At 45.1% G+C, this 13245-nt stretch overlaps 1 pseudogene; it reads left to right on the forward strand.

The window, feature by feature from the left end:
* Window positions 1–9021: 9021 nt before the first annotated feature.
* Window positions 9022–13245, forward strand: part of LOC116983585 — a 42787-nt pseudogene continuing 38563 nt past the window's right edge.

The raw sequence follows: 13245 nt of genomic DNA on the forward strand, positions 1-13245 counted from the left end.
GGGGTGAAAGTACTAATTCTGTACACTCGAGGTCAGGATTGAATCCGGATCTCTGGCACGGTAAGGCAGCAATTCTACAACTGCACCACGATGCTGCCCCAATTCCCCTTCCCCGTTTGTGCGAGATGTTTGCAAGATTCAAGATACAAGCTACAACGAAGAAGTCCAGTCTTCTGCTGGATAACTATCAACAATTGTTAAATTGCAAGCGTGAACTTGCTCTGTTGTTGCACAGTCCATCTGTTATTGAAGCTACCCTGTAATTTACGAGGTGCGGCTTTGACACCAGTGGAGGCGGCAGTGAAGATCTGATTCACCAATGCAAATACATAATAAATTTAAAGTGAAATTGGCACATACCTTCCTGGGGCTCAGTCATGATAATGCCAGCTGGAAACCAACATGGACTCAGACTGGAGTGGAGTGATTTGCCTTCTGAACATGATGACATATTTTTAATACAACTTTCCAAAACAATCTGTTCACCATGCCCTAGCACATGCAGTTTCCCCCTTCCATATTTATGAATCACTTTTGCTTCCTGTGATATTCCCACAATGGAAACTGCACATTTCCAGATAATTGAAAGACATGTGGGATTTTCCTGGGAATAACTCATGCAGAAAACGCTCTTTCCTGGGTGTCTACCCAGGAATGCCACCACCACACGCAGTGAAATAACTACGCTGGAAGTTTCAGTCAGTGAGGTACAGACCAAATCTAACCATTCATACTTCAACATCAATGTAATCTTTCTTTGGCACTCATCCAAAATAAGTTTTGAATAAGCACTTTTTCTGTGGATTGTTCAGCTCATGGTGAAGACTATGATTTGGAATGGTGGTCCTTTCGTATTAAAGTAACAGCATTAAATGGAAATGGTTAGCCCTGAAAAATGTTACTTAACATTCACTACTGTGTGGGCTGCACTAGGGGGGCTGTGGTTTGCGGTCAGCACCGTAAGAGTACTGTACAGAGTATTTGCAGATTTTGGGCCATTGGAGACAGATGGGTATTGGCTTTATGCAGTGTCACTGATCCATGAGTAGTTGCACTCTCTCTCTCTCTCTCTCTCTCTCTCTCTCTCTCTCTATGTTGACTCAGCGATGAGCATGTGCACAATCCCTTGCACTCTGAACCTCTAGCAGTGAGTCTTATTGTGTAACCTTCCTCTGGAGCACCCAACGTTGAATGTTCACAAAACATTGATCATCATTATCAGTCAGAATTAACGAACAACTGATATGCAATCTGGAAAACACACAACGTGTCCTTAAATCATACAATATTACACAGGAGCTTTGTGTATACTCAAAGTGGTCTACCCATGTATTGTATTGCATTGCATTGTATCGTATTGTCTTGTATTGTATCGAGTTATATTGTATTGTATAAGTTTAGTTTAGTTTGGTTCAGTTTAGTTTAGTTTAGTTGTGTTTATTTTGGATCAGTTTAATTTAGAGACACAGCATGGAAATAGGCCCAACAAGTCCACGCCGACCATCCATCTCCCATTCACACTAGTTCTATGTTATCCCACTTTCTCATCCACTCCCTACACACTAAGGACAATTTACAGAAGCCAATTAACCTACAAACCCGCATGTCTTTGGGACGTGGGAGGAAACCGGAGCACCCGGAGGAAACTCACATGATCACAGAAAGAACGTGCAAACTCCACACAGACAGCATCTGAGGTCAGGTGAAACCTGGGTCTCTGGCGCTGTGAGGCAGTAGCTCCACCAGCTGAGCCACTGTGCTGCCCTATTAGTGGAGTTTATCTTTATTGTTTAATTAATGCTAATGATAGATGGATTCTATCAACATCCATCTTCAATCCCCTGCACCTGTACCCACCTATCATTTGGCAGCTTTTGTCCCTCCCGTAACTCTCTTCCCCCCCCCCCCCCCCCCCCCCCACTACAATCAGTCTGAAGAAGGGACCCAACATGAAACGTTGCCTTACCATTCCCTCTATTGATGCTGCCAGACTCGCTGAGTTCCTCCAGTACCTTTGAGTTTTGCTCAAGGTTCCAGCTTCTGGAGTTCTTTTTAATCTCTATATTTACAGGAATGCTTTCTTCAGGGACATCCAAGTCTAATGCCGAATGGAGAGTAATGTTAATCGTTACTATTCCAATGTGGTCGGCAGCTAAAGAAAACTATTTCTACAGTACAATTTCTGTAACAACATAGGAAGCATAGTTGCGCAGCGGTAGAGTTGCTGCCTTACAGCGCCAGAGACCCGGGTATGAGTATGGGTACTGTCTGTATGGAGTTTGTACGTTCTCCCTGTGACGGTGTGCGTTTTCTCCGGCTGATCCTGTTTCCTCACACACTCAAAAGATGGTTCAGTTGCCTGATAACAGATGGGAAGAAACTGTCACTGAGTCTGGAGGTATACATCTCCACACTTCTGTACCTCTTGCTTGATGGGAGAGGGGAGAAGAGGGAGTGACGGGGTGAGACTAGTCCTTGATTATGCTTGGCCCGCCTAGGCCTATTGGATCTCTTTTCAATCAATACAGCTCCCCTTCCCATTCCCACACTGACCTTTCTGTTCTGGGCCTCCTCCATTTCCAACAGTCTTTCAATGCCACGATAGTATGATATTTCTTTGCACCACTACATGAAGACCATTACCCAAACAAACCTCCCTTCCATTGACTCCATCTACACCTCACGCTGCCTCGGCAAGGCCACCAGCATAATCAAGGACCAGTCGCACCTTCTCCCCTCTCCCACCAGGCAAGCGGTAAAGAAGTGTGAAAACGCACACCTCCAGACTCGGGGACAGTTTCTTCTCAGCTGTTATCAGGCAACTGAACCATCCTATCAACAACTAGTGAGCTGTCCAGAGCTACTATCTACCTCTCTGGAGACCTTTGAACTATCTTTAGTCGGACTTTACTAGACTTAATCTTGCACTATACGTTATTCCGTTTATCATATATCTGTACACTGTAAATGGCTCGATTGTAATCATGTATAGTCTTTCCGCTGGCTGGTTAGCATGCAACAAAAGTTTTTCGCTCTACCTCGGTACACATGACAATAAACTGAACTAAACTAATGTCCTGTGGTAGCATCTTTGGTGTCCCTTGCCTGACACCTCCTGGCTCCGCATAGCTAATGGGTATCATGGCGACGGCGATAAGGGCCTGTCCCACTTAGGTGACCTCTTAGGTGAGTTTAGGAGACTCTGCGCTCACCACAAGATCACCACATGGTCTGCACATGGTCTCCACATGGTCTGCACATGGTCTCCACATGGTCTCCACATGGTCTCCACATGGTCTCCACATGGTCTGCACATGGTCTCCACATGGTCTCCACATGGTCTGCACATGGCTCCACACGGTCGCCACATGGTCGCTACATGGTCGCAGGTGGTCTCCTTCATGGTCGGGAGGAGTTCCCGCATTCTGGGAACTAGTCGCGGCCTCAGTATGGAGAAAATCGATACTTTTGAAGTTGTAGGTGCGGTGGTAGTGGGGTTGCCATGTCGTTCGTTGTAGGTAGTCGAGGTAGTCGTAGGTAGTTTTAGTTAATCTCCTTTGCTGACCGGGCATTTTCATTGGCTCATTGGGGGGAAAAAAACGTAAGCACGAGTTTTCAGAACCAAGGAAAACCGACCGGTAATGTTAAATGCCCGCCATACTTCACAGCTGTGTATCTCTGGCTTATTAAAAGTGTCTCCATTCCTTCTCCCCCCCCCCCCCCATTCTCCCCCCTTCTCCGTTCTTTTAAAGGACTAACCGTACACTGTGCTAGCCGTCTTTAACCTTCCTGTTCATTGCGGGTATCACCTTGGCTTTGCACCGTGTGAATTTCAGACAGCGCTCCCCCGCTTTTCCTGGCCCCCGCCTTTGCGATGTGTTTGTGTGTGCGTTCCGCTCTGACGGTCGTTCCAGCTCGCGGTTTTTCAGGCGAGTGCCCCCGAGCTTGAAGGTTGCAGACAGTCCGCTGAAAAGTCATGTAAGTGGGAAAGGCCCTTTAAGCAATCACTTTGCGAGCGTCAATGGCTGTGCTGTCTTGGCTCTCATGCTTCACTGAGTTGGCAAGTCAACTGACTTTTGTGGGAGAATGATTTATCCATTTTAAAATCCTAATTGAATAATACTCAGAAAGCAATATTTATGATGTGGAGGTGATTTAGTTGGCTGTGAGCAAAGGTTTTGCTGGGACTCTTAAGGATTGCCAGCGAAGGTACCTATCAACCTAACTTTAATTATTTTCTTTCACTTCGTCACGGTGGCGCAGCAGTAGAGTTACTCCCTCACAGAGCCAGAGTCCCGGGTTCGATCGTGACCATGGGTACTGTCTGTACGGAGATTGTATGTTCTCCCTGTGACCGCGTGGGTTTCTTCAGGGTGCTCCAGTTTCCTCCCTTATCCCAAAGACATGCAAGGTTGTAGGTTGACTGACTTCGGTAACATTATAAAGTGTCCCTAGTGTGTAGGATAGTGTACAGAGTGATCGCTGGTCGGTGCGGACTCAATGAACAGGAGGGCCTGTTTCAGCTCTGTATCTCTAAAGTCTAGAGTAAAGTAACATCTTTGCTGAATCACATCTTTGGGATGGGGGAGAGCATCCAGAGAAAGAAAGTGGTCACGCATGGGGAGAACGTAATCTCCACAGAGACAGCATATGGAGATCATGATGAAACGCAGGTCTCTGGAGTTGTAAGGCAGAGGCAGTAACTGTTGTGCCTTCATCTACTCCTAGCCATGATCATGGATACATCTGACCTCATTTCCAATGTGTGCTGAATACATTTTTAGATTTTATTAGAACTAACTAAGAACAGGAAACACAAGCAGGTGCATGTCATTCATTCCCTTGTGCTTGTTAGACATAGAACATGGAACATAGAACAGTACAGCATAGGGCCAGGGCTTTTGGCCCACATTGTCTTTGCCCAACATGATGCCAAGCCAACCTAATTTCATCACTGCACATGATCCTCTCACCTCCGTTCCCTGCATAGCCATGTGCTTATCTAAAAGCCTCTTAAATACCACAACCTTCCACCACCACCACTCAACATCCTCTGTAAACAACTTGTTCTACACATCTCCTTTAAACGGTGTTCCATTCCCATTAAAGCTATGCACTCCAGTTGTTGGCATTTCCACTATAGGAAAAAGGTACTGGCCATCGATGCCGTCTATGCTGTTCATATTTTCCTATACTTCTATCAGGTCTCCACTCAACCTCTGGTGTTCCAGGGAAAACAATCCAATCCAAGTCCAAACTCTCTTTATAGCTAATACCATTCAAACCAGACAGCTCTCTGCTTGAGTCTGAAGAAGGGTTCTGCCCCAAAACGTCACCCATCCTTTTTCTCCAGAGATGCTGCCTGATCTGCTTTACTCCAGCACTTAGTGTCTATCTTCAGCTTTATGGTAAACCTCATCTACACCCTCTCCAAAGCATCCACATCCTTCCTGTAATAGGATGATCAGAACTGCATGCTGAGTTCCTCCAACACTATATGTCTTGCTCTTCCCATATTTGAGCCCATTATCATCTATACTCAGGCAGAGTCAAGTTCAAGTTCAAGTGAGTTTATTGTCATGTGTCCCTGTATAGGACAATGAAATTCTTGCTTTGCTTAGCACACAGAACATAGTAGGCATTTACTACAAAACAGATAAGTGTGTCCATATACCATAATATAAATATATACACACATGAATAAATAAACTGATAAAGTGCAAATAACAGAAAATGGGTTATTAATAATCAGAGTTTTGTCCGAGCCAGGTTTAATAGCCTGATGGCTGTGGGGAAGTAGCTATTCCTGAACCTGGTTGTTGCAGTCTTCAGGCTCCTGTACCTTCTACCTGAAGGTAGCAGGGAGATGAGTGTGTGGCCAGGATGGTGTGGGCCTTTAATGATACTGCCAGCCTTTTTGAGGCAGCGACTGCGATAAATCTCCTCGATGGAAGGAAGGTCAGAGCCGATGATGGACTGGGCAGTGTTTACTACTTTTTGTAGTCTTTTCCTCTCCAGGGCGCTCAAATTGCCGAACCAAGCCACGATGCAACCGGTCAGCATGCTCTCTACTGTGCACCTGTAGAAGTTAGAGAGCGTCTTCCTTGACAAACCGACACTCCGTAATCTCAGGAAGTAGAGGCGTTGATGAGCTTTCTTGATAATTGCATTAGTGTTCTCGGACCAGGAAAGATCTTCAGAGATGTGCACGCCCAGGAATTTGAAGCTCTTGACCCTTTCAACCATAATATAAATGGGGCTGTGGGTTCCCCTCCTACTCCTTCCAAAGTCCACAATCAGTTCTTGGTTTTGCTGGTGTTGAGGGCCAGGTTATTGCGCTGGCACCATATGGACAGTTGCTCGATCTCTCTTCTATACTCATCCCCATCAGTGATACGCCCCACAACAGTGGTGTCGTCAGCGAACTTGATGATGGAGTTCGCACTGTGATTGGCTACGCAGTCATGAGTATAGAGTGAGTACAGCAGGGGGCTGAGCACGCAGCCTTGAGGTGCTCATGTGCTGATTGTTATCGAGGCTGACACATTTCCACCAATATGAACAGACTGTGGTCTGTGAATGAGGACGTCGAGGATCCAATTGCAGAGGGATGCGCAGAGACCCAGTTCTGCGAGTTTGGTAACCAGCTTGGAGGGGATGATTGTGTTAAATGCCGAGCTGTAATCGATGAATAACAGCCTGACATATGAGTTTTTGTTGTCCAAGTGGTCCAGAGAGGAGTGGAGGGCCCGCGAGATCGCATCCACCGTTGATCTGTTGTGGCGGTAAGCGAACTGCAGTGGGTCCAGGTTTTTGTCGAGGTAGGAGTTGATTTGCTCCATGATCAACCTCTCAAAGCACTTCATCACCACCGGCGTTAGTGCCACTGGTCGATAGTCATTGAGGCACGTCACCTTACTCTTCTTGGGCACTGGTATAATTGATGCCCTTTTAAAGCAGGTGGGGACCTCAGACCTCAGAAGTGATAGGTTGAATATGTCCGTAAAAACTCCAGCCAGTTGGTCCGCACAGGTTTTTAGAACACGACCAGGTATACCATCAGGTCCAGGCGCTTTTCGGGGGTTCACCCCTCTGAAGGATTTCCTGACGTCGGCCTCTGTGACTGAGACTGAAATGCCATCACAGCGAATGGGGGATCGGGAAGGCACATCAGTATTCTCCCTATCAAAGCGTGCGTTAAACGCATTGAACTCGTCAGGGAGTGATGTTTCGCCGACATTCGAGCTGCCTCCTGGTTTCGCCTTGTAGGAGGTGATTGCATTCAGGCCCCGCCACAGCTGCCGAACATCTGTCTCATCCTCCAGTTTGGAGCCGAAGTCCCTTTTGGCCTTTTTGATGGCCTTACCAAGGTCGTATCTGGACTTCATGGAGGCCACTGTATCATCGGAAGTGAATGCCCTGTGTCTGGACTTCAGAAGAGTACGGATCTCCAAGTTCATCCAAGGTTTCTGGTTGGGAAACACTCGGAAGGTTTTTGTAGGGATGCAGTCCTCCACACATTTCTTAACGAAGTCACGAAGATGAGCCATTTGGACCGTTGTGATAGTGAGAAAATGTTGGGTTTGCCTCTAACCATTGCAACATCATCTTGGCTGCAGGAGTCCTTGTGAGGTATGTCTGAATATTGTCTAGCACCTTCAGCTACACAATGATTCAATGATACTTTATTGTCACATGTACCTAGGTACAGTGAAATTCTTTATTTTTGCATAAAATACACAAAGTCCACAAATAGTCACCATTTATCTGGCACCCACAAAGTTGAAAGTACTTATTATAGTCCCGATAGTCCCTCCTTGTTCTTGGCGCGCCCCCCCCAGGTCCCTCACTTTTCTTGTGTAGGAAGAAACAGCAGATGCTAGTTTAAACGAAAGATCGACACAAAATGTTGGAGCAACTCAGCGGGACAGGCAGCATCTCTGGAGAGAAGGAATGGGTGACTTTTTGGGTCGAGACCCTTCCCACCCTGTTGTGTCTGCCGTCTTTCTTCCTGGCGGCTTCCTCTGACCTGGCGGGTCTCAGCAGCCGACCCCCTTTCTCCGCAGCTCGTCCTCGACCCCACCGCCTCTCCCCTCATGCGGTTCGCTTAGCGAGCCATCCCTTTCCTGTCTGACCCTTCAGTCTTCATGCTTGGGAAGGGTGGGCTCACACAGACAACCTTGAAGGTGCGAGAGGGTAGAGTCCCATCAACATCCTCTTACCGGCCCTTTGTCCTACCCCTTCCTGGTCCACACTGGGGCCTGTAATTAGTAAGTTCACTGCAAAACTATGAGTTGTGACCATTTTTCAGACTTAGATGAAGCAACACTTCATCACAGGTTGCTGCGCCTCTTTCACTATTTCAGCAGGGACCCAATAAGGAGGTGAGTGGACAGATTGGAGTCCCCCCGAATGGCTGATCTTGTGCCTGGCTGTTAACATCCCAGAATCTTGTTGCTTCTATTCTAGATATACTATTTTGGGGGTTTTGTGGTTTTCCACAAACATAGTAAATAAAATGCATAATATTAATATTTAAAAGAAATATTGGAATTTGAGTTTCGTTGTCTGTGGTCATTTAAAATGGTTTAAGGGTTTCTGAACTTTTCCTTTCAGGATGAATCATTCTAATCGTTAACTAAATGAATTGGACAAGGCTCCTTAATTGGATATTAATGATTCTAATTTGTAACATTGGTCTATGCTGGACCACAGAGTTTGAAGAGGTAGGGTGATGTAAAAAGAGGCATTTTTTTTTAAGCTGGCAAAGACATTTTCTTATAAAGGGGAAATGACACAGAAGAGAGTAGATAAGAGAAGTAGATAAGGATAGAGGAGGATTTTCCACCGTCGGGGTTCGGCGTCGGCGTTCCATCAGCCCGGCGAGATACTGACTGTAAAGGGAAATTCATTTTGTTGTCTCTAATTGAGACAATGACAATAAATTTGAATACAATACAATACAATACAATAAGGGGGAGGGAGGAGGGGGTTACACACTCTTCTCTGGGTTGTGGCATCATGGGCAAAGAGAAAACCCATGTTAATATAGTAGTCATTGGCCACGTGGACTCTGGTAAATCTACCACCACTGGCCATTGATCTACAAGTGTGGAGGTATTGACAAGAGGATGATTGAGAAGTTCGAATGAGAAGCTGCAGAGGTGAACTATTAAGTGTGAGATTCTGGTTTTGGGAAGCCTTTGCTCCTACTGTGGTAGTTGTTCTTCTGTGTGAGCAGTTGTGTTTTGCTGGATATTATGATGACCTGTGAAGGGATAAGACTCCCTTTCGATAGTCAAGTTCCAACATAACAGTTTAATGTTATTCCCTTCAGTTTTGCTGGATATTAAGACAACCTGTGAAGACTCCTTTTCAATAGTTAAATTCCAAGATAACATTTCATAATTTATTAGCATGGGAATTTGAGGTTATAGAAATATTAGTTTATTTGGCAACTGTCTAACAAGGTGGGCTAAATATTTTTAAAAAGCTGAATATTTACCTTGAAAATGCAGATCTGAAACAAGCAGTCCTCTTTAAATTGCAGTGTTTACAGAATTCTAATTAATGGCTTAAATAGAGTGGATTTATATCTATGATTTTAAAACAAGCTTCTTTTTCTAGGAATAAATACGTTTTTTTTTGTCTGAACAGTCTGTCTTCTTGCCGCTTGGTTCCTGCATTTGGCTTTTCTACAGTTGGACACACTTTGATTACTCTGCCTGCGGATAAAGATCCCAAATCTGTAATTTTACTTTTCACTTAGTTTTATAGCAATTTGAATTGGCAAAAAAAACTAATGTTGTTGGCTTTAACTTCAATGTCTTCCCTGTCTTATTGGAGAATGTGTTTTGTTTCCGCCAGTGGCGGACTGGGTCTAAAAATATTGGTTGCCAGGAGACAAAGGGGGCCCACTTCATCAGGGGCCCACTTGGCATCGGGCAAGCTGACACCCTGGCCAGTCCGCCACTGGTTTCTGCCATTTTGGGGCATAGGAAAGGAATTTCAATGGCTGTAACCAAGCTGTCAAACTTTTAGCTTCTAATTTAATTAGTGCAGTTGATGAAATATTTTATGGTGTGTAAATACGGTAGTAAGCTCACACCTTTTAAAATTTCATAATTGGCTACTTCCCGCAACACACCAAGAAGTTGCTTATCAGATGCAAGCTGTCACAATCCTTTTTTCCATTAAAGAAATTATCTTCAATGGAATGTACATGTGTTACTAAAGGAGAATGAGGGGGGGGGGGTGGCCCTCAGTGAAACTTGCAGAATAGTGGAGGGATGTGGAGAGGATGTTGCCACTAGTGGGGAAAGTCTAGGACCAGGAACCATTGCCTCAGAATAAAAGGATGTTCCTTTAGGAAGATGAGGAGGAATTTCTTTAGTGGTGGAATTCATTGCCAAAGAAGACTGTCGAGGTCAAGTCAGTGGATATGTTTAAGGCAGAGATAGATAGATGGAATCTTGATTAGTACAGGTGTCAGGGGTAAGGGCAGGAAGGCAAGAGAATGGGTTTAAGAGGGAGAGATAGATTGGATGGTGGAGTAGACTTGATGGGCTGAATGAACTAATTCTGCTCCTATCATTTATGAACTTATGAATGACTACTTTCTTATTCCTTGCAGGCAGGAGTAAATGGTCTTCTATTTTATAGTTGGGTAAAGGGACTTTCAAGTATGCATGGGTGCTGAACAAACTGAAGGTGGAGAGGGAGTGTGGTATTACGATTGATATCTCCCTGTGGAAGTTTGAAACGACCAAGTACTACATGACTATTATTGCTGCACCTGGTCACAGAGACTTCATAAAAAAACATGATCACTGGGCTGTCTTCGGTATTTTCTCCAGAGATTTTGCCTGGCCTGCTGAGTTACTCCAGCATTTTGTGTCTATCTTTGGTGTAAACCAGCATCTGCAATTCCTTTATATTACATTTGTGTACTGAAGCTTTGTCGGTGTACTGCTGCTTGCTGTAGGCTGACTGTGCAGTGCTGATTGTGGCCATGGGGATTGGTGAGTTTGAGGCTGGCATTTAGAAGTTCTGGCTGACCAGAGAACATGCGCTGCTGGTCTTCACACTGGCATCAAGCAATTGATCGATGGAATCAACAAGATGGGCTTCACCGAGCCCCACTACAGCAGCAAGAGATATGAAGAGATTGTTAAAGAAGTGAAGAACTGCAGATGTGGTTTTAAACCGAAGATAGACACAAAAAGCTGGAGTGACTCAGCGGGACGGGCAGCATCTCTGGAGAGAGGAAATGGGTGACGTTTCGGGTTGAGACCCTTCTTCAGAGTGAGCAGCACGTACATCGAGAAGATTGGGTACAATTCTGCAACTGTGGCTTTTGTGCCAATTTCAGGATGGCATAGTGAAGAAAGGGCCTCGACCTGAAATGTCAAATATTCCTTTTCTCCAGAGATGCTGTCTGGCTTGCTGAGTTACTCCAGCATTTTTTATCTATCTTTTGCATGGTGACAACATGCTGGAGCCAAGTTCAAATGTGAGTGACTATTTTATTTTTTCGCCATTTGGAAAAGGAGTGATGTTGACTCCTGGTTATCTAAATGATGTCCCACTGACAAAGCTGATTTATATTTGTAACAACTTTAGCCTTTCTGTTCCGATTGCAAGCATGGCCCTGAGCTCCCAGCCACCTGTCACTTCAATTTTCCATCCTGTTCTGACCCTTCTTTGAACTATTCCAACAAAACCAGACTCAAGTGCCCAGAGGAACCTCTTCCAACTAGACATTAAGCACTATAAGCAAGTTATTCAAACCTTGCCCATTCATAGTCATACAGTGCCTATGCCCCATCTACACTAGTCCCACCTGCCTGCTTTTGGCCCATATCTAAACATACCCTATCAATGTACCAGGCTAAATGCTTCTTAAATGTTGCGATAGCACCTGCCTCAATTACCTCCTCCAGCAGCTCGTTCATTGCACCCACCACCCTTTGTGTAACTTAAATAAAAGCTACCCCTCAGGTTCCCATAAAATCTTTCCCCCCTCACCTTAAACCTATGTTCTCTGGTTTCCGATTCATCCACTCTGGCCAAAAAATCTGTGTTTACTCGATCTATTGCTCAAATCAATCATTTCAGTTTATTAAAACAGAAGATTCCCAATGGAAAAGCTATTAACTTTCACTTTGGTCTCCAATGATGCTGCCCTGACCCGAGTATTGCCAGCACTTTTTGTTTTAAATTTCATCGATATGTGTTAAAGACTGGGAATGAATTAAAGTTATATTTAACCCTCCTGAAAACTTTTAGTCTCTGTTCACAAAAGGGAATGTGAAATACCCAACAAGGCAGGTTGGGCCGAGGGGCCTGTTTCCACACTTGGTGTTTCTATAATTCTATAACCCTTAACACTCCTTTCCTACTGTGTTAGATGCCCTGGTTCAAAGGCTGTAAAATGGATGGTAAGGAAGGCAATGCCTCTGGCACAACCCTGCTGGAAGCTTTTGATGTTATCCTGTCCCCAATAAGTCCCACAGACAAACCTCTTTGCCTCCCCCTGTAAGATGTCCACAAAATTGGAGGTGGGTTTGCTTCCTTCATCCATCCTAACTTCTCATTATTACTTGCATTGGGGAAGAATTGAACTGTAACCTCTCTCCTCTACCCCCCCCCCCGCCCCCCCATGATCTTCCTACATCCCTTCAGGAATTGGCGACTGGTGGTGACTTTTGCTCCTGTTAATCCGTCCACTGAGGAGAAACGTGTGGAGATGCAACACGAGGCTTTGGTAGAAGCTATGCCAGTGGACACCGTGGGGATCCATGTGGAGAACGTGTCCTTAGAGGATATTGGCCATGGAAACGTAGCTGGAGACAGCTAGGATGATCATCCCTCCTCTGGAGTCAGGCTGTTTCATAGCCCAGGTGCGCAGATCAGGTAAGATGGTTTACATAAGCGAACGTGACTTGTAATATTCCAAAGCATTATCAAAGTGCCTGGCAAAGCCAGAAACCTTGGGGTAAATGTCCAGAAACATAAAGGCAGGAATGCTGATAGCAGAGTTTTATGTTTACATGGGCTAAGACATTAGCAGGCAGGTTGGTTGGTAAAATCAATGTTGGATACAGCTGGGGCGGAGGGGAATTCTTGTGTTCTGTTGCTGTAGTAACATAGAGATGAGGGAGGACATGGAACAGTACAGGCACAGGTCCTTCAGCACACTATCTACATGGAACATGATGCCAACTTCAACTAATCTCTGCCTGC

This window comes from Amblyraja radiata, chromosome 18, assembly GCF_010909765.2.
Source record: "Amblyraja radiata isolate CabotCenter1 chromosome 18, sAmbRad1.1.pri, whole genome shotgun sequence".
In the NCBI taxonomy this organism is placed as follows: Eukaryota; Metazoa; Chordata; class Chondrichthyes; order Rajiformes; family Rajidae; genus Amblyraja; species Amblyraja radiata.